The following is an 18,571-nucleotide window of genomic DNA, read 5'->3' on the forward strand; positions in this document are numbered from 1 at the left end:
AAAAAGAGCCACCATTCCTCTCTTCTAATACGGGCGACAAAAAGGAGACTTCTTGCCATAAATACATCACTGTAAAAGCAACAAAGCTGTAACCCACATATAGATATTTTTAGTGAGGCTCCATTTTACAACTCTGTGATGTAACTGTTCTACAAGCCACAATAAGCAAGGACGTGTTTTTTGAATGATGATCAATGAGTATACAGTAAGATTTGCATTACAAAGACTTATGAGAAGCTGAAGGAATAATTGGCATTGTTTTTTGTGAGCACGGTGGCCATATTATAAGAGTTGAGGACTTGAATACATATTCCAAACAGCATACCATCTGGAGAGCTTGTTACTGTAAACCCAGCCCCCCTCCCCCTTGTATTTCCAACACATAACTTACTTTCCTTTATAGTCTCTGTCATTAAAGATGATTCCTTTACTTGAAATGTGCACTTATTGTTTTCTCCTTACAGCACCTTCAAATTAGGCTGCAGACCCAGTTTTCTCTAATTTCTTCTTCTTTTTGGTAAATGTACATTAACACTATGATAAATGAGAATGCTCACATTACCAAGGGATTATTTTTCATAGCATATTAGCATATGATCAGCCTTCAGCTTTGAAATATACCCTTACACCATGACACAAAACTGATCAACTCTGTGGCAGCTTACTATACATGTATTTCTGGACAGCCTCATGAATAACAACACGAAAAAATGTTTTGTACGGTGGGGCATAACACACACAGGCGCAAACAGATTCTTCCTCCAAGGCAAACAACACAAAGAGAACATTTGGTGCTGTCTATCATCCTTTCCATTCTTTAAGTAGCAGTTACATTTCTTTGGTGTTAAATCTTACACATACATTCCAGCAAAGTGCAAACTGTCTGTAATGAGCTTCTCCAGCACAAATACGTCATAATAAGCACTTTCTTGGTTACAGGGGCAGCTTGTCCTTTTGTATTAATGTAGTGCTTTTCCTGGAATTTAGTGATCTAGTTTAGCTCCTTTTGCAATTTCTATTCCATGTAGTATCATTGACTCGGGTGCCTTTTCCAGCCTTGGAATTCGTGGTAAACATATTTGATTGATTGGCAATCTGTGACATAAATGTATGACCAGGTTCAATTTTCAAAACTGTCCCACCTGTGGGGTATACAGGCTGATTTCTCAGACTCACATCTCCAGATTCTTCTGAAAAAGAACAAACAGGTAGAAGCTTACCTCTTGTTTCACAATACTACTCTGGTTTGGGATGAATCAACCCAACTGCTCCACTAGGGCTATGATTTTCTGAAGTCATCCCCAAAAATGTTTTCAGTACTGTCCATTATTCTTTCCACATCACCATGGGTACATGTTCATACCACCTCACCCTCAAGCCTTTTGTCACTTCATTCCCATATGAAATGCTATGCATCCTCCTGTCACCACATGATCTAAATTTGTCAATGGTAAAAATTTATAATACCCTCTGTTTCCACTGAGTTTTCTGTTCGGATGAATCGTACTGGTGGCATGTAATTCCATGTTGCACAGCTCAGTCTACTACACAACCCATGTTGCATGATTTGACCTTAAGGCCAATTTGGATTTTTTGTGTCGGGACTCATTTCATAGATTGGATTAATCCTTCAATGTGTGGATTGTTCCTGCAATTCACACTGAATCAATTTATTCATGGTGTATTTTTCTCCATCATGGTCCACTCATCACTGTCACTGTTTTACAGTACTTATTTTTCTTTATTTTTATTTCTCTTTTATATTTAGCAGCTTTTTGTGCCTATTCTTTGCTCCTTTTCAGTTGCTGCCCATTACTATCTCATCTATGTTTCTATTATTTTCAGTCTAAATATAGCAGGACTGTTCTTGTAGAATGTTAATAACTTAGGGGTAAAGAAGATCATTCACAGAATAGCACACATAAAAGGGAAAGGAAACTTGTAAACTTTAGAAATTTGTTGAGCTTGGGTACAAATACACATTGTGTGTGTAAGTTTATGTTTTTACTTGCATTTGTTCTCTAGCTTGACACAGGATTCAGTCCGAAAGCTAGCAGGTTTCCTCTCCCTTTTTTTGGGCCTTTCAATGGCTCGGCACTTCTGCTATTTGTTGAGTGGACTCCTTTACTCCCAAATGATTTCGATTCTAATTTCAGTCTGTTTTTCCGCTGGATCTGTCTGATCAAGTACTCTCTCATTAGCTTCTCATCCACTGGGCATTCAAATCTCACCTGGTTACAAAACTTCACTGTCATTTTATATCTTGTTTTGACCTAGTGTACCTCTCTACAAATTGTTTTCTCTTTTCTATATAATCCGTTATTAGTAAGTATCATTTGCGCCAGCTGGTGTGGCCGAGCAGTTCTAGGTGCTTCAGTCCGGAACCGCGCTGCTGCTACGGTCACAGGTTCAAATCCTGCCTTGGGCATGGATGTGTGTGATGTCCTTAGGTTAGTTAGGTTTAAGTAGTTCTAAGTTCTAGGGGACTGATGACCTCAGATGTTAAGTCCCATAGTTCTCAGAGCCATTTGAACCATTTTAGTATCATTTGCCTCTTGTTTGGCTGACAATAAAACCTCTGGTTCTAAGTCAAACTCTGCCGTGCACTGCCTCAGTAAAATGAGACCAAATGAACTTGGAAAGTTAGCAGTGTTATTGACATGAAAATGGTTGTCATTATGTAACATCAAAATACAGGGGACTGAAGGCCCAGGAACTCAAAGTGATTATTATTGATATAAGCAACTCAAGGAATCAAGCTAACAGCTCACCAAACAGTAGATGGTTTGAGTCAACAAAAGACACATAAACAAGACAGAGAAGTTCACTAGCATTTGAAGGAATTCTCTTTTGACACGTCTGTGTCTGTGTATTTATGTATGTGAGTGTGCATGACTGCTCCACTTGAAGTGGATTTGTCCGGATTTCTCAGTCTTGTTTATGTGCCTATAAATGATGAAAAATAGTGGTTTAATTAGGAAAATGACTCAAGGAATGAAGTGTAGCTAGATACAGTAGGACATGTATCAATTTTTTACATTATGCATACTTCTAATTACTTTTTCTATAAAATTAATATTTTTCACACATTACCTGAACTGTTAAAAAAGATTTCATTTTTTGTGGCTGCAACAAATCTTTGTTTTCTGTAACACATTCTATGGCCAAAAATACCTAGTCACCTATTTCCATTTGTTCCAAGACAATGGCCACATAGCTGTGAGCATGTAGGCCACGCTTTCAGTAGTGTGGCAACACATAGTCTTCGTGAAAGGTTTACGGCTGTATTCTTCTGATTCGCTTTGGTTATGTATTGGGTTACTTATTCCCAGGAACTTTGATTTGTGACTTTGGATCTCATTCGGTTTGCAGTTTGAATAGTGAGCTCCCTCCTTCTATCAGGTGTTGTTCTGGAGCTACGCCCTATCACTGTTGTTGTTGTGGTCTTCAGTCCTGAGACTGGTTTGATGCAGCTCTCCATGCTACTCTATCCTGTGCAAGCTTCTTCATCTCCCAGTACCTACTGCAACCTACATCCTTCTGAATCTGCTTAGTGTATTCATCTCTTGGTCTCCCTCTACGATTTTTACCCTCCACGCTGCCCTCCAATGATAAATTTGTGATCCCTTGATGCCTCAAAACATGTCCTACCAACCGATCCCTTCTTCTAGTCAAGTTGTGCCACAAACTTCTCTTCTCCCCAATCCTATTCAATACCTCCTCATTAGTTACGTGATCTACCCACCTAATCTTCAACATTCTTCTGCAGCACCACATTTCGAAAGCTTCTATTCTCTTCTTGTCCAAACTATTTATTGTCCATGTTTCACTTCCATACATGGCTACACTCCATACAAATACTTTCAGAAACGACTTCCTGACACTTAAATCTATACTCGATGTTAACAAATTTCTCTTCTTCAGAAACGATTTCCTTGTCATTGCCAGTCTACATTTTATATCCTCTCTACTTCGACCATCATCAGTTATTTTACTCCCTAAATAGCAAAACTCCTTTACTACTTTAAGTGTCTCATTTCCTAATCTAATTCCCTCAACATCACCCGACTTAATTCGACTACATTCCATTATCCTTGTTTTACTTTTGTTGATGTTCATCTTATATCCTTCTTTCAAGACACTGTCCATTCCATTCAACTGTTCTTCCAAGTCCTTTGCTGTCTCTGACAGAATTACAATGTCATCGGCGAACCTCAAAGTTTTTACTTCCTCTCCATGAATTTTAATACCTACTCCAAATTTTTCTTTTGTTTCCTTTACTGCTTGCTCAATATACAGATTGAATAACATCGAGGATAGGCTACAACCCTGTCTCACTCCTTTCCCAACCACTGCTTCCCTTTCATGCCCCTCGACTCTTATAACTGCCATCTGGTTTCTGTACAAATTGTAAATAGCCTTTCGCTCCCTGTATTTTACCCTTGCCACCTTTAGAATGTGGAAGAGAGTATTCCAGTCAACATTGTCAAAAGCTTTCTCTAAGTCTACAAATGCTAGAAACGTAGGTTTGCCTTTTCTTAATCTTTCTTCTAAGATAAGTCTTAAGGTTAGTATTGCCTCACGTGTTCCAACATTTCTACGGAATCCAAACTGATCTTCCCCGAGGTCCGCTTCTACCAGTTTTTCCATTCGTCTGTAAAGAATTCACGTTAGTATTTTGCAGCTGTGAAATTAAACTGATAATTCGGTAATTTTCACATGTGTCAACACCTGCTTTCTTTGGGATTGGAATTATTATATTCTTCTTGAAGTCTGAGGGTATTTCACCTGTCTCATACATCTTGCACACCAGATGATAGAGTTTTGTCAGGACTGGCTCTCCCAAGGCCGTCAGTAGTTCTAATGGAATGTTGTCTACTCCCGGGGCCTTGTTTCAACTCAGGTCTTTCAGTGCTCTGTCAAACTCTTCACGCAGTATCGTATCTCCCATTTCATCTTCATCTACATCCTCTTCCATTTCCATAATATTGTCCTCAAGAACATCGCCCTTGTATAAACCCTCTATATACTCCTTCCACCTTTCTGCTTTCCGTTCTTTGCTTAGAACTGGGTTGCCATCTGAGCTCTTGATATTCATACAAGTGGTTCTCTTCTCTCCAAAGGTCTCTTTAATTTTCCTGTAGGCAGTATCTATCTTACCCCTAGTGAGACAAGCCTCGACATCCTTACATTTGTCCTCTAGCCATCCCTGCTTAGCCATTTTGCACTTCCTGTCGATCTCATTTTTGGGACGTTTGTATTCCTTTTTGCCTGCTTCATTTACTGCATTTTTATATTTTCTCCTTTCATCAATTAAATTCAATATTTCTACTGTTACCCAAGGATTTCTATTAGCCCTCGTCCTTTTACCTACTTGATCGTCTGGTGCTTTCACTACTTCATCCCTCAGAGCTACCCATTCTTCTTCTACTGTATTTCTTTCCCCCATTCCTGTCAATTGTTCCCTTATGCTCTCCCTGAAACTCTCTACAACCTCTCGTTCTTTCAGTTTATCCAGGTCCCATCTCCTTAAATTCCCACCTTTTTGCAGTTTCTTCAGTTTCAATCTGCAGTTCATAACCAAGAGATTGTGGTCAGAGTCCACATCTGCCCCTGGAAATGTCTTACAATTTAAAACCTGGTTCCTAAATCTCTGTCTTACCATTATATAATCTATCTGATACCTTTTAGTATCTCCAGGATTCTTCCAGGTATACAACCTTCTTTTATGATTCTTGAACCAAGTGTTAGCTATGATTAAGTTATGCTCTGTGCAAAATTCTACAAGGCGGCTTCCTCTTTCATTTCTTCCCCCCAATCCATATTCACCTACTATGTTTCCTTCTCTCCCTTTTCCTACTGACAAATTCCAGTCATCCATGACTATTAAATTTTCGTCTCCCTTCACTACCTGAATAATTTCTTTTATCTCCTCATTATCTCGTCATACATTTCATCTATTTCTTCATCATCTGCAGAGCTAGTTGGCATATAAACTTGTACTACTGTAGTAGGCATGGGCTTTGTGTCTATCTTGGCCACAATAATGCGTTCACTATGCTGTTTGTAGTAGCTAACCTGCACTCCTATTTTTTTATTCATTATTAAACCTACTCCTGCATTACCTCTATTTGATTTAGTATTTATAACCCTGTAATCACCTGACCAAAAGTCTTGTTCCTCCTGCCACCGAACTTCACTAATTCCCACTATATCTAACTTTAACCTATCCATTTCCCATTTTAAATTTTCTAACCTACCTGCCCGATTAAGGGATCTGACATTCCACTCTCCGATCCGTAGAACGTCAGTTTTCTTTCTCCTGATAACGACGTCCTCTTGAGTAGTCCCCGCCCAGAGATCTGAATGGGGGACTATTTTACCTCCGGAATATTTTACCCAAGAGGATGCCATCATCATTTAATCATACAGTAAAGCTGCATGTCCTCGGGAAAAATTACGGCTGTAGTTTCCCCTCGCTTTCAGCCGTTCGCAGTACCAGCACAGCAAGGCCGTTTTGGTTAATGTTACAAGGCCAGATCAGTCAATCATCCAGACTGTTGCCCCTGCAACTACTGAAAAGGCTGCTGCCCCTCTTCAGGAACCACATGTTTGTCTGGCCTCTCAACAGATACCCCTCCGTTGTGGTTGCACCTATGGTACGGCCATCTGTATCGCTGAGGCACGCAAGCTTCCCCACCAACGGCAAGGTCCATGGTTCATGGGGGGGGAGGGCCCTATCACTAGGCAGTAACTATTTTTATTCTTGATTGGGTGCAGTTTTAAGAGGTTTCTGGGGCAAATGTAATTTATAGCAAAGCTGTCAAACTGAGCTGAGGTAATGGCTCAGGAGGATGATCACAAAAACAAGTCCTATCACCTCCTGCCAGATGATTCTATTGCTGATTTCTATATGCTGGTCTACAAAGAGACTTTTGCAACTGCTTACAAAGACACCTGACAACTAGTGCTGGCACTATGCTTTAGAACATGAGCAGTCCCCTTTAGTTAATTTTTCAGATCTACCAGAATAACGATTTGGCTCAATGCTACCATGATGTCTGATGTTACACTTTCACAAACAGTGTATCTGTGAGTGTCCTGTTGAACTGAGAAGTATTGTGTATTAACTTACATATCCGCAGATGCATAGCCAGACATCCTGGGTAGTTGGTGACTTTTGGGCATATACTATATTTTCTTGGGGAAATTATTTAGTACTTATCTAACAATATTTTGAATCAATAATGCCAGTCTGTTTATTTTAGCCATGGAGATTATATGCTGTGAAATATTACCGATGTTTATGTATAAGAAAAAGTAAATTAATAACTATGATAGAAATTTTGGTGGTAGAGAACTTCAAGTACCTGGGAAGCGTGATTGAAAGTAAGGGGGGAAACGCAATGGAAATAAATGAAAGGTGCAGAAAAGCAGAGCAGTTCTACAAATGCATTAGGGGACTTTGGAGCAAGGAGGTGCCAAAGAAATCCAAGGGAATTATATACCGAACCTACTTTGTCCCCATATTGGCATACGGAAGTGAGACATGGGTAATGCACAAAAGTGACAAAAGTAGAATACAGGCTAGTGAAATGAAGTTCCAGAGGAGCAGGTTGGGTGTAACAAGACGAGACAGATTGCGAAACGTGTATGTGAGGGAAAGACTAAAGGAGGAACCAGTACAGGACAGGATAGAAAAATCAAGACTGCAGTAGTATGGACACATGAAGAGAATGGATGAGGGAAGAATTCCAAAGAGGATGTTTGATCTGCAACTGGAGGGGAAGAGACCCAGAGGAAGACCAAGGGATGGATGGGTGAAGGGAGTTAAGGAATGTGTGATGAGAAGAGGAGAGAACTGGACGAAGGTGAAAGAGGGGGAATGGTGGAAAGACAGAACACGATGGAGAGGCTTGTGTTCCCGACAGACCCAGCCAGTGGCTGGAAACTGTCCAAGATGATGATGATAGAAATTTTGGATGGAAGAATATGTAAAATAAGGGAAAAGCAACCTCTTATGTATAGAGGACTGGTGCATAGCACACAGCCACATAACAGACACCTGCAGTAGCAGCGAGCCATTTGTACAACACACTAGTCCTTAACAGGTAAAAATTTTGCTTTTCCTTTATCATACATATTTTTCCATCCAGGAGTTCCCATTATTGTTTTGAATCTACATTTTCTTATAGACACACAGTTTTAAAACCTGATGTTAATTGTTTTGTATTACGTGTTTCTGTGTACCATGAACCAGTTGTCTATATAGAAGTGGCTGTCTTTCCCTTATTTCACATAAGAGATAATACCAGCAATCAAAAAAATCTGTGAAAGAACTGTATGCCAAGTATTGCTCAGGTTTATCCAGCATATGAGAATTTGTAAATAATGATAATTAGTGATCTCAAACAGTCTTTTCATATTTGAAAAAGTATTGTGAAATTTTAAGTAACTGGAATGGATTACTTATTTCATGAAATTGTGGCAATAATTGTGATTTGTGTATTTCTTTAATAATGCACAGCTGTGAATCAATTTCCTCCACAAAAAAGTCATTACAAAAGCCTAAAACAATATTCACTTTTATTCTGACATCAGAACAGTGATTCTACTAATTCAAAAATGGAATTTTGAGGTTGAAACATACTTTAAACCATTCCTTAGCAGTATGATAAATTAAATTGAAGAACTGCAGTGAATATAGCTACATACAGAGTGAGAAAAAATTAACAAACAGGAAATGCAATAGAATTCTAAAATTAATGCCACCCTTACATTTGATCTGACAATTTCATATATATAACACTTTTATGGCATGTTAGTGCTAGGAAACTGCAATAAAACCAAAATTTCAAAATGTCGTAAAACACCTTCAGTCTTATTCTAAATACTAAGATTTTACTACCTAAGGGTAACTGAATATCTAAACACAAATACAATGAATTGATTTAGATTTATTAAGTGCACAATTTAGATCAAAATAATTTTTTTTAATTTAAAAATGAACTATTTAGAACAAAAAGTACTAATCTACATTGTCAAATGCTTGACAAAAACTGCAGTGGATCAGTACTGACACTCAAAAAGTACTCAGAAATGGCCTTAAACTTACTAAAGTAGGCAAAAACAAAATATAACAGCTATAAAGAATGCAGGAAAGACAGTCATCCAAACTTAAGTGTTTGTATCAAGTGACCAAGGGGACATGCGGTACTGATTCTTATTCAATACACTAACTAGTGCAAACTGCAAGACTATGTGTTCGAGCAGAATCACCCTGTAAAATCTGCTTAAGAGCTTTAAAAGTGAACATGATTTTGTTCATGCTTCCTCCCTTTCTCAACAAGATTGGCAAATGGTGGTTATATTACCATTCAGCAAGACTTTGCTGAATGACAAACGAAAAAAGTAATAAATTTACTTTTTAAAAATGTATGATTCCCAACAATTTTGTATAGCCCATTCTAAAACTGCTCAGAAGATACCATAAGCTATGCCCAAATTTGGAAGTAATAAGTATTCATAAAAAAATATTCTGTTGCAATAGTTCAGTTCTTCTTGTGTCAGTGATGCAATGAAGCACGCATAATATTAAGTAAACGGTGTATGATAAACTGCAAAAATAAAAGGAAGAGTGGGAGTCTACCATTAATGTTGACCAACCATTTACAAAAATGCAAGATCGGGCCACAATATATTATCTGCCTTCACCTACATTTCATACAAATATTAATGATACTGTGTGTGGTATTACAGTTAACGTCTTTCAAGATTTATATTAAGAATATTAAGAACTGTACAAATTTCATATTAATGAAGAAATTTAGAGAGCTAACACTGCACTCAGCAATTTTACTTATTTTAATCGATTCACCATGGCCATGTTACAGTACGTCCTAGATATCTGAAACCAGATGTTAATCTAGCAGAAGCATTTTTCTTTTCATGTTTCTCAAAACTTGTTTCATACTGAGATGACACAATGCTACTGAGACTGCACTTTTCTGTCATTGGCTGATTATAATGCAACAAAATGAAGGACTCATAAAGAGACAAGGAATAGGGAATATGTACAGTACTCAAAGGTGTAAGAATGCATTGATAAAAAGGGGTAGCCCTAAGCATTATCTGCATTTATCATAAATTAACTCTTGTTTTTGAGTTTTATAACAACTATAATTAACATCAAAATGATTAAAGAAAGTAGTAATTTTTACCACGTGTTTTTGTGTTTCCTTAACAGAACACTTCTTTTGTGTATTTGCTTCAATTCTTACAGGGAATTAGCAACTTTTTAGCTCAACAGCTTAAAAGATAATCAGCAGGTTAAATTTAAAGTTATTTGTTCACTGTCTTGTAATACACTGCACCAGCCAAAATGCAGCCCCACTGTGAATGCTGTTCTCAGTAAGTTGATGTTCGTAAGCAGCTGGAAATTGCCCTGCCCACTGTCCAACAACTGACAGCTGCTGAGAATCGGTGTGTTAGAAGAGCTCCCGAGAGTTGTGTATTTGTGATACCTGTACCAGAGATAGCTCAAGTACTATCCATTCCAGTGGATACTGTCTCCTCTGCAGAAAGAACAGGATCTGTCATTACCCACCCACTTGACAGTGAGTGGTGTGTCAATGGTAGGTCTAGGTGTCCTGTATAGGGTGGATGCAGGCCACGGAGGACTCGTGGGTTGTACCGATCCCCCTGACCGACAAGTTTGAGGTGCTGTCTTTCATTGAAACCGACCCAATAGAACTCACTTCACCTGTTTTGAGGAATTCTGTTTTGTCTGGTGTTAGGGGGAGGCAAACATGAAATGGTAGGAGTCCATTAATCATCAGAAGTTGAAACATATGGTGAATGATGGTACTCCTTAGAGATATGGCAGAAAGGGGTGGGAGAGGACACCAGGTGCACTCAGTTGTGTACGTCTGGTGGCCTCGCTCAACAAGTTGAAAAGGCTATTCCAGCAGCCACTGAGGAACAGGGTGCAACCAACTGCAGATTCCGGCGCATGTTGGAGCAAATGATGCCTGTCATCTGGCCTCCGAAGTGATTCTTGGGCCATTCCAGCAACTGGCAGAGAAGTTTGAGAAGACCAGCATTATGCGTAGAGTTTCAACGAAGCTCAACGACTTGCAGAGTTGTCCCCAAAGCTGATTTTTGCCCTATGATTTTGAGTTGAGTGGAAGGACTGAACTGTGACTTCCAGACTTGTGCCATAGGGTTGAGAACTGTAGGGCCTCCCTAAATAGATCTGGTATGCACTACATATTAGAGACTGCTACTCAGGTAGCTGACTGTGTGTGTGGGGTGCACTCGAGGGCTTTTTAGATTATGTGACTCTCCGTCCAATCCGTATAATGATAGCTGCAGGAAACCCCGAAGTATCAGTGTAAGATCAAAAGAAATGCCGCCCACAGGTGAGAGTATTCAAACGCTAATGGTAAACTGCCAAAGCACAAAAGCAGTGACGCTCACATAATACTAGCTACAGAAACCTGGCTGAAACCTGAAATTGATGGCAGTGAGAGTTTTGGGGAAATTTTTAAGTGTAAATCGAAAGGAAAGGCAAATGGAAAATGGAGGTGGCGTATTCATTGCAGTAGACAAGAAACCCAAATACACCAAGACAGAAAAAAGCTCAGCGTCAGGGGTGGGCATAAAATGATAATTGGATTGTTCTATTGCCCACCTGACTCACGTCTTGATGTAATTGAGAACTTGAGAGAGAACCTCAGTTCACCTGTACGTAATGTACCTAGTGATACTGTAGTCAATGGTGGAGACTTTAATCGTCTGACAATTAATTGGGAAAATTACATTATTATTAGTGATGGGTGTGGGGATGTCTTTATCCCATGAAACTTCACTAACTGCCTTTTTTGAAACCTATCTAGAAGAGATCATTAGGAACCTCACTCATGATGGAAATATATTGGGTCTAATGTCAGCAAATAGACCTGAATAGACCTGATGTTTTTGAGGCTGTCCACATTGAAACTGGTATCAGTGACCATGACATGTTAGTGGCAACAATGATTACCAAAGTACAAAGGACAACTAAAACATGCAGAAAGCTATATATTTTCAATAAGCTAGATAAAAAATCAGTAATGTCATATCTCAATAAGGAACTTGAAACTTTCAGCACAGGTCAGGAGCATATAGAGGAACACTGCCTCAAGTTTAAAACAAATAGTTGACCACACATGGGGTTGATATGTACCCAGTAGAATAGTTCATGGTGGGAGGCAGCCTCCATGCTATACAGCCACTGTAAAGAAACTTCTAGAGAAACAGAGATTACTGCATAATGGGTGCTCAAAAGTGTAGGTTTATAGATAGAGAAATGCTGAATGAAAAGTGTTTGGCTGTCAAGAGAAGACTTGAGTGACTACCGTAGCAGAATACTGGCAAGTGATTTTTCGCATAACCGAAAGAAATTCTGGTTGTATGTAAAGGCTGTTAGTAGCACCAAAGTTAGTGTCCATCCCTTAGTGAATGGGACAGAAACTTAAATTGAGGGTAGCAAACCAAAAGCTGAAATGCTTAACTCCCTTTTTCAAATGTTGCTTTACCAAGGAAAACCCAGTAAATGCTGCAATTTAATCCTTGTATCACTGAAAAGATGAATGAAATAAGTATTAGTGTCAGTGTCGTTGAGAAAAAGCTGAAATCGTTAAAATTGAGCAAAGCTCCTGGCCCTGATGGAATCCCTGTCAGATTCTCTGCTGAATTTGCAGCTGAGTTAGCCCCTCTTCTAACTATAATCTATTGTAGATCCCCTGAACAAAAACTGTGCCCAGTTCTTGGAAAAATCCACAGATCACACCTGTCTACAAGAAAAGTAGTAAAAGTGATCGACAAAACTATCGCCCAATATCCTCGACATTGATTTGTTGTAGAATCTTAGAACATATTCTGAGCTCAAATGTAACAAGGCATCATGAACAGAATGATCTCCTCAGTGCCAACCAACATGGATTCCGAAAACATTGATCGTGTGAAACCCAACTCACACTTTTCTCACGTGACATACTGAAAGCTTTGGATCGAGGCACCAGGTGGGGGCTTGGGCACTGGGCTATTAACCTGTCCCTTAAAAAAAGAACTTTTTACAAAACATCAAGAAAATGCCTCAGAGGAAAATAGAAACAAGGGATATAGAAAATGGCTTATGAACAAGGGCTTACGATTTGGAATGTGGAACATTATGACTTTGGCAACGCCTGCAGCTCTTAATATTCTGTCACAAAAACTCGACAGATAGGAAATGGGTCTTGTAGCACAGCAAGAAATTAGATATCCAGAAACGGGAAAACTGAAAACAGCAGACACATTCTATACTACAGTGGATCAGAAGATGGAAAGTTCCAGAAGGAAGTATGTTTTATGGTCAGCAAAGGTTTAGCAGTGGAGTAATTTATTTCCAACCACCTGGTGATAGAATAGCCGTCTTGAGACTAAAAGGTAGATTCACAAATATAACAATAGTTACACTATATGCTCCGGATGAGGAAGAGGAGGATGAAAAGAAAGGTAGATTTATGAAATTCTCAAAGAGGTAATTAGTAAGACACCAGGATATGATATGAAGCTCACTGTGGGAGATGCCAAGGCTTAAGTTGGAAGGGAAATCATCTGGAAAGGAATAGCTGGACTGAAAGCCTACATGTTGAAAGTAATGAGAAATGGAGCAACAATATGATTATCAGAGCACATATCCATTCATGGAACTGCCAACAATGAAAGAGACAACAGACTCAATCAAAATACTAAAAAACGACAAAGCTCCAGGGAAAAATGGCATAACAGCTGAATTGTTTAAGAAGGGAGGAATAAAAACAAATACACAAACTTGTTATGAACATCTGGAATGAAGAAAGAATATCAGAGGAGTGGCCAGAAGTGATAATAATACTAATTCATGAAAAGGCTGACAAACAACAATGCAGGAACTACAGAGACATCTCATTAATTAGAACCACCTATAAAGTGTTCTTCGAGATCCTCCAGAAAAAATTGGAGCCATATTTAAAAGGGACAATAAATGAGAGAGCAAGTGGAATTTATGAAGATTCATTCAAATACTGACCAGATATTCATACTGAAAGAAGCCACATCCAAATATTTGGAGTATAACAAAACAATGACAGAACTATTTGTTGATTTTAAAAAAAACTATGACAGGTCCATGAACCATGGACCTTGCCGTTGGTGGGGAGGCTTGCATGCCTGAACGATACAGATAGCCGTACCATAGGTGCAACCACAACGGAGGGGTATCTGTTGAGAGGCCAGACAAACGTGTGGTTCCTGAAGAGGGGCAGCAGCCTTTTCAGTAGTTGCAGGGGCAACAGTCTGGATGATTGACTGATCTGACCTTGTAACACTAACCAAAATGGCCTTGCTGTTCTGGTACTGCGAACGGCTGAAAGCAAGGGGAAACTACAGCCGTAATTTTTCCCCGAGGGCATGCAGCTTTACTGTATGATTAAATGATGATGGCGTCCTCTTGGGCAAAATATAAAGGAGGTAAAATAGTCCCCCATTCGGATCTCCGGGCAGGGACTACTCAAGAGGACGTTGTTATCAGGAGAAAGAAAACTGGCATTCTACGGATCGGAGTGTGAAATGTCAGTCCCTTAATTGGGCAGGTAGGTTAGAAAATTTTAAAAGGGAAATGGATAGGTTAAAGTTAGATATAGTGGTAATTAGTGAAGTTCAGTGGCAGGAGGAACAAGACTTTTGGTCAGGTGAATACAGGGTTATAAATACAAAATCAAATAGGGGTAACGCAGGAGTAGATTTAATAATGAATAAAAAAATAGGAGTACGGGTAAGCTACTACAAACAGCATAGACACGAAGCCCACACCTACTACAGCAGTACAAGTTCATATGCCAACTAGCTCTGCAGATGATGAAGATATTGATGAAATGTATGATGAGATAAAAGAAATAATTCAGGTAGTGAAGGGAAACGAAAATTTAATAGTCATGGGTGACTGGAATTCAAGAGTAGGAAAAGGGAGAGAAGGAAACATAGTAGGTGAATATGGATTGGGGCTAAGAAATGAAAGAGGAAGCCGCCTGGTAGAATTTTGCGTAGAGCATAACTTAATCACAGCTAACACTTCGTTTAAGAATCATGAAAGAAGGTTGTATACATGGAAGAACCCTGGAGATACTAAAAGGTATCAGACAGATTATATAATGGTAAGACAGAGATTTTGGAACCAGGTTTTAAATTGTAAGACATTTCCAGGGGCAGATGTGGACTCTGACCACAACCTAGTGGTTATGAATTGTAGATTAAAACTGAAGAAACTGCAAAAATATGGGAATTTAAGGAGATGGGACCTGTATAAACTGAAAGAACTAGAGGTTGTACAGAGTTTCAGGGAGAGCACAAGGGAACGATTGACAGGAATGGGGAAAAGAAATTCAGTAGAAGAAGAATGGGTAGCTTTGAGGGATGAAATAGTGAAGGCAGCAGAGGATCAAATAGGTAAAAAGACGAGGGCTAGTAGAAACCCTTGAGTAACAGAAGAAATATTGAATTTAATTGATGAAAGGAGAAAATTAAAAATCCAGTAAATGTAGCAGGTAAAGAGGAATACAAACGTCTCAAAAATGATATCGACAAGTAGTGCAAAATGGCTAAGCAGGGGTGGCTAGAGGACAAATGTAAGGATGTAGAGGCTTATCTCACTAAGTGTAATATAGATACTGCCGACAGGAAAATTAAAGAGACCTTTGGAGAAAAAAGAACCACTTGTATGAATATCAAGAGCTTTGATGGAAACCCAGTTCTAAGCAAAGAAGGGAAAGCAGAAAGGTGGAAGGAGTATACACAGGGTCTATACAAGGGCGATGTACTTGAGGACAATATTATGGAAAAGGGAAGAGGATGTAGATGAAGATGAAATGGGAGATATGATACTGCGTGAAGAGTTTGACTGAGCACTGAAAGACCTGAGTCGAAACAAGGCCCCTGGAGTAGACAACATTCCATTAGAACTACTGACAGCCTTAGGAGAGCCAGTCCCGACAAAACTCTACCATCTGGTGAGCAAGATGTATGAGACAGGTGGAATACCCTCAGACTTCGAGAAGAATATAATTCCAATCCAAAGAAAGCAGGTGTTGACAGATGTGAAAATTACCGAACTGTCAGTTTAATAAGTCACAGCTTCAAAATACTAATGCGAATTCTTTACAGACAAATGGAAAAACTGGTAGAAGCCGACCTCGGTGAAGATCAGTTTGGATTCCGCAGAAATGTTGGAACACGTGAGGCAATACTGACCCTACGACTTATTTTAGAAGCTAGATTAAGGAAAGGCAAACCTACATTTCTGGCATTTGTAGACTTAGAGAAAGCTTTTGACAATGTTGAATGGAATACTCTCTTTCAAATTCTGAAGGTGGCAGGGGTAAAATACAGGGAGCGAAAGGCTATTTACAATTTGTGCAGAAACCAGATGGCAGTTATAAGAGTTGAGGGACATGAAAGGGAAGCAGTGGTTGGGAAGGGAGTGAGACAGGGTTGTAGCCTATCCCAGATGTTATTCAATCTGTACATTGAGCAAGCAATAAAGAAAACAAAAGAAAAGTTCGGATTAGGTATTAAAATCCATGGAGAAGAAATAAAAACTTTGAGGTTCGCCGATGACATTGTAATTCTGTCAGAGACAGCAAAGGACTTGGAAGAGCAATTGAACGGAATGGGCAGTGTCTTGAAAGGAGGATATAAGATGAACATCAACAAAACCAAAATGAGGATAATGGATGTAAGCGAATTAAGTCGAGTGATGCTGAGGGAATTAGATTAGGAAATGAGACACTTAAAGTGGTAAAGGAGTTTTGCTATTTGGGGAGCAAAGTAACTGACGATGGTCGAAGTAGGGAGGATATAAAATGTAGACTGGCAATGGCAAGGAAAGTGTTTCTGAAGAAGATAAATTTGTTAACATCGAGTATAGATTTAAATGTCAGGAAGTCGTTTCTGAAAGTATTTGTATGGAGTGTAGCCATGTATGGAAGTGAAACGTGGTGGACAATAAATAGTTTAGACAAGAAGAGAATAGAAGCTTTCCAAATGTGGTGCTACAGAAGAATGCTGAAGAGTAGATGGGTAGATCACATAGCTAATGAGGAGGTATTGAACAGAATTGGGGTGAAGAGGAGCTTGTGGCACAACTTTATTAGAAGAAGGGATCGGTTGGTAGGACATGTTATGAGACATCGAGGGATCACCAATTTAGTATTGGAGGGCAGCGTGGAGGGTAAAAATCGTAGAGGGAGTCCAAGAGATGAATACACAAAGCAGATTCAGAAGGATGTAGGTTGCAGCAGGTACTGGCAAATGAAGAAGCTTGCACAGGATAGAGTAGCATGGAGAGCTGCATCAAACCAGTCTCAGGACTGAAGACCACAACAACAACATGACAGTATATCCAGAGATAACTTGTGGGAGAAAATGCGGAGATCTGGAATACTGAAGAAGATTATATCTCTACTGAAAGTGACACTGAAAGGTTAAAAAGGGGTAGTGAAAATGGATGCAGAATATTCCAAGGCATTTGACATAAAAACAGGAGTCAGGCAAAGAGATGGATTTTCAACCTTCTTGTTCAGTATTGTAATACAGGAAGCACTGGATGCAACACATGAAACAGAAGAGAAAATGAAAATAGACACAAAAATAAATGTACTAGCCTTTGCAGATGACACAGCACTAATCGCTGAAAATCCAAATGACCTTAAAATACTGGCAAAAAATCTCTTTCAAAAAGAAAAGGAAGCTGGATTAGAAGTACATAATGAAAAAAACAAAATTCATGAGAGTAGAAATAAAGTACAGAACAAAAAGATGGGAAACTCTGCAGATCAATGACCACATGTTTGAAGAAGAAGATGAATTTAAATATCTGTGGGCAGTAGCAAACAACAAAAACGACGAGAAGCAAGAAATAGAGGTGAGAACCAAAGCTGCACCCAGGGCATCATACTCACTCTACTGCCATTTAAATTATTTTCAAAAGGAACCACAGAAACAATATAAACAACCATAAGCAGACCTAGATTACTATATGGGGCATAAATATGGAGAATAGATAAATACACAGAGAGAAAGTTAAAAGTTTTTGAAAATATCTCGTGAAAGATTTTTGGACAAATCTATGAGGGAGGAAAATGGAGAAGATGGAAGAATAGGGAGCTCAGGGAGCTATACAATGAACCAGATGTAGTTGCGGAAGCCGAGACAAGAAGACTAAGATGGGTCGGCCATGGCTATACAAGAGAATAGGGGTCTTTACTGAGAGTAGTCTCAGAGAATAAACTGGAAGGACAATGACCTCTATGCAGGCCAAATATGACATGGAGAGAGCAGGTTGCCAAGGATCTCCAGGTACTGGGGGCAAGGAAAGAAGGTGCCGAAGACAGAATACTGTGGATGAGGCTACTTGATGAGGCCAAAAACTGACTGCGGTTTGTGGGGCCAGGAGAGTAAGGGCAAGAGTAAGTATGAAGTGAAATTTGAGACTGGACTGTGAGATTTTTGG

The 18,571-nt window shown here is 39.2% G+C and overlaps 1 protein-coding gene across 1 annotated transcript in view; it reads right to left on the bottom strand.

Moving 5' to 3' along the window:
- LOC126091914 (Down syndrome cell adhesion molecule-like protein Dscam2) overlaps positions 1 to 18,571 on the bottom strand; it is an 895,908-nt gene that overhangs the window by 3,183 nt on the left and 874,154 nt on the right. The gene's annotated exons all lie outside the window — the stretch shown is intronic.

Source organism: Schistocerca cancellata, chromosome 7 (genome assembly GCF_023864275.1).
Source record: "Schistocerca cancellata isolate TAMUIC-IGC-003103 chromosome 7, iqSchCanc2.1, whole genome shotgun sequence".
NCBI lineage: Eukaryota > Metazoa > Arthropoda > Insecta > Orthoptera > Acrididae > Schistocerca > Schistocerca cancellata.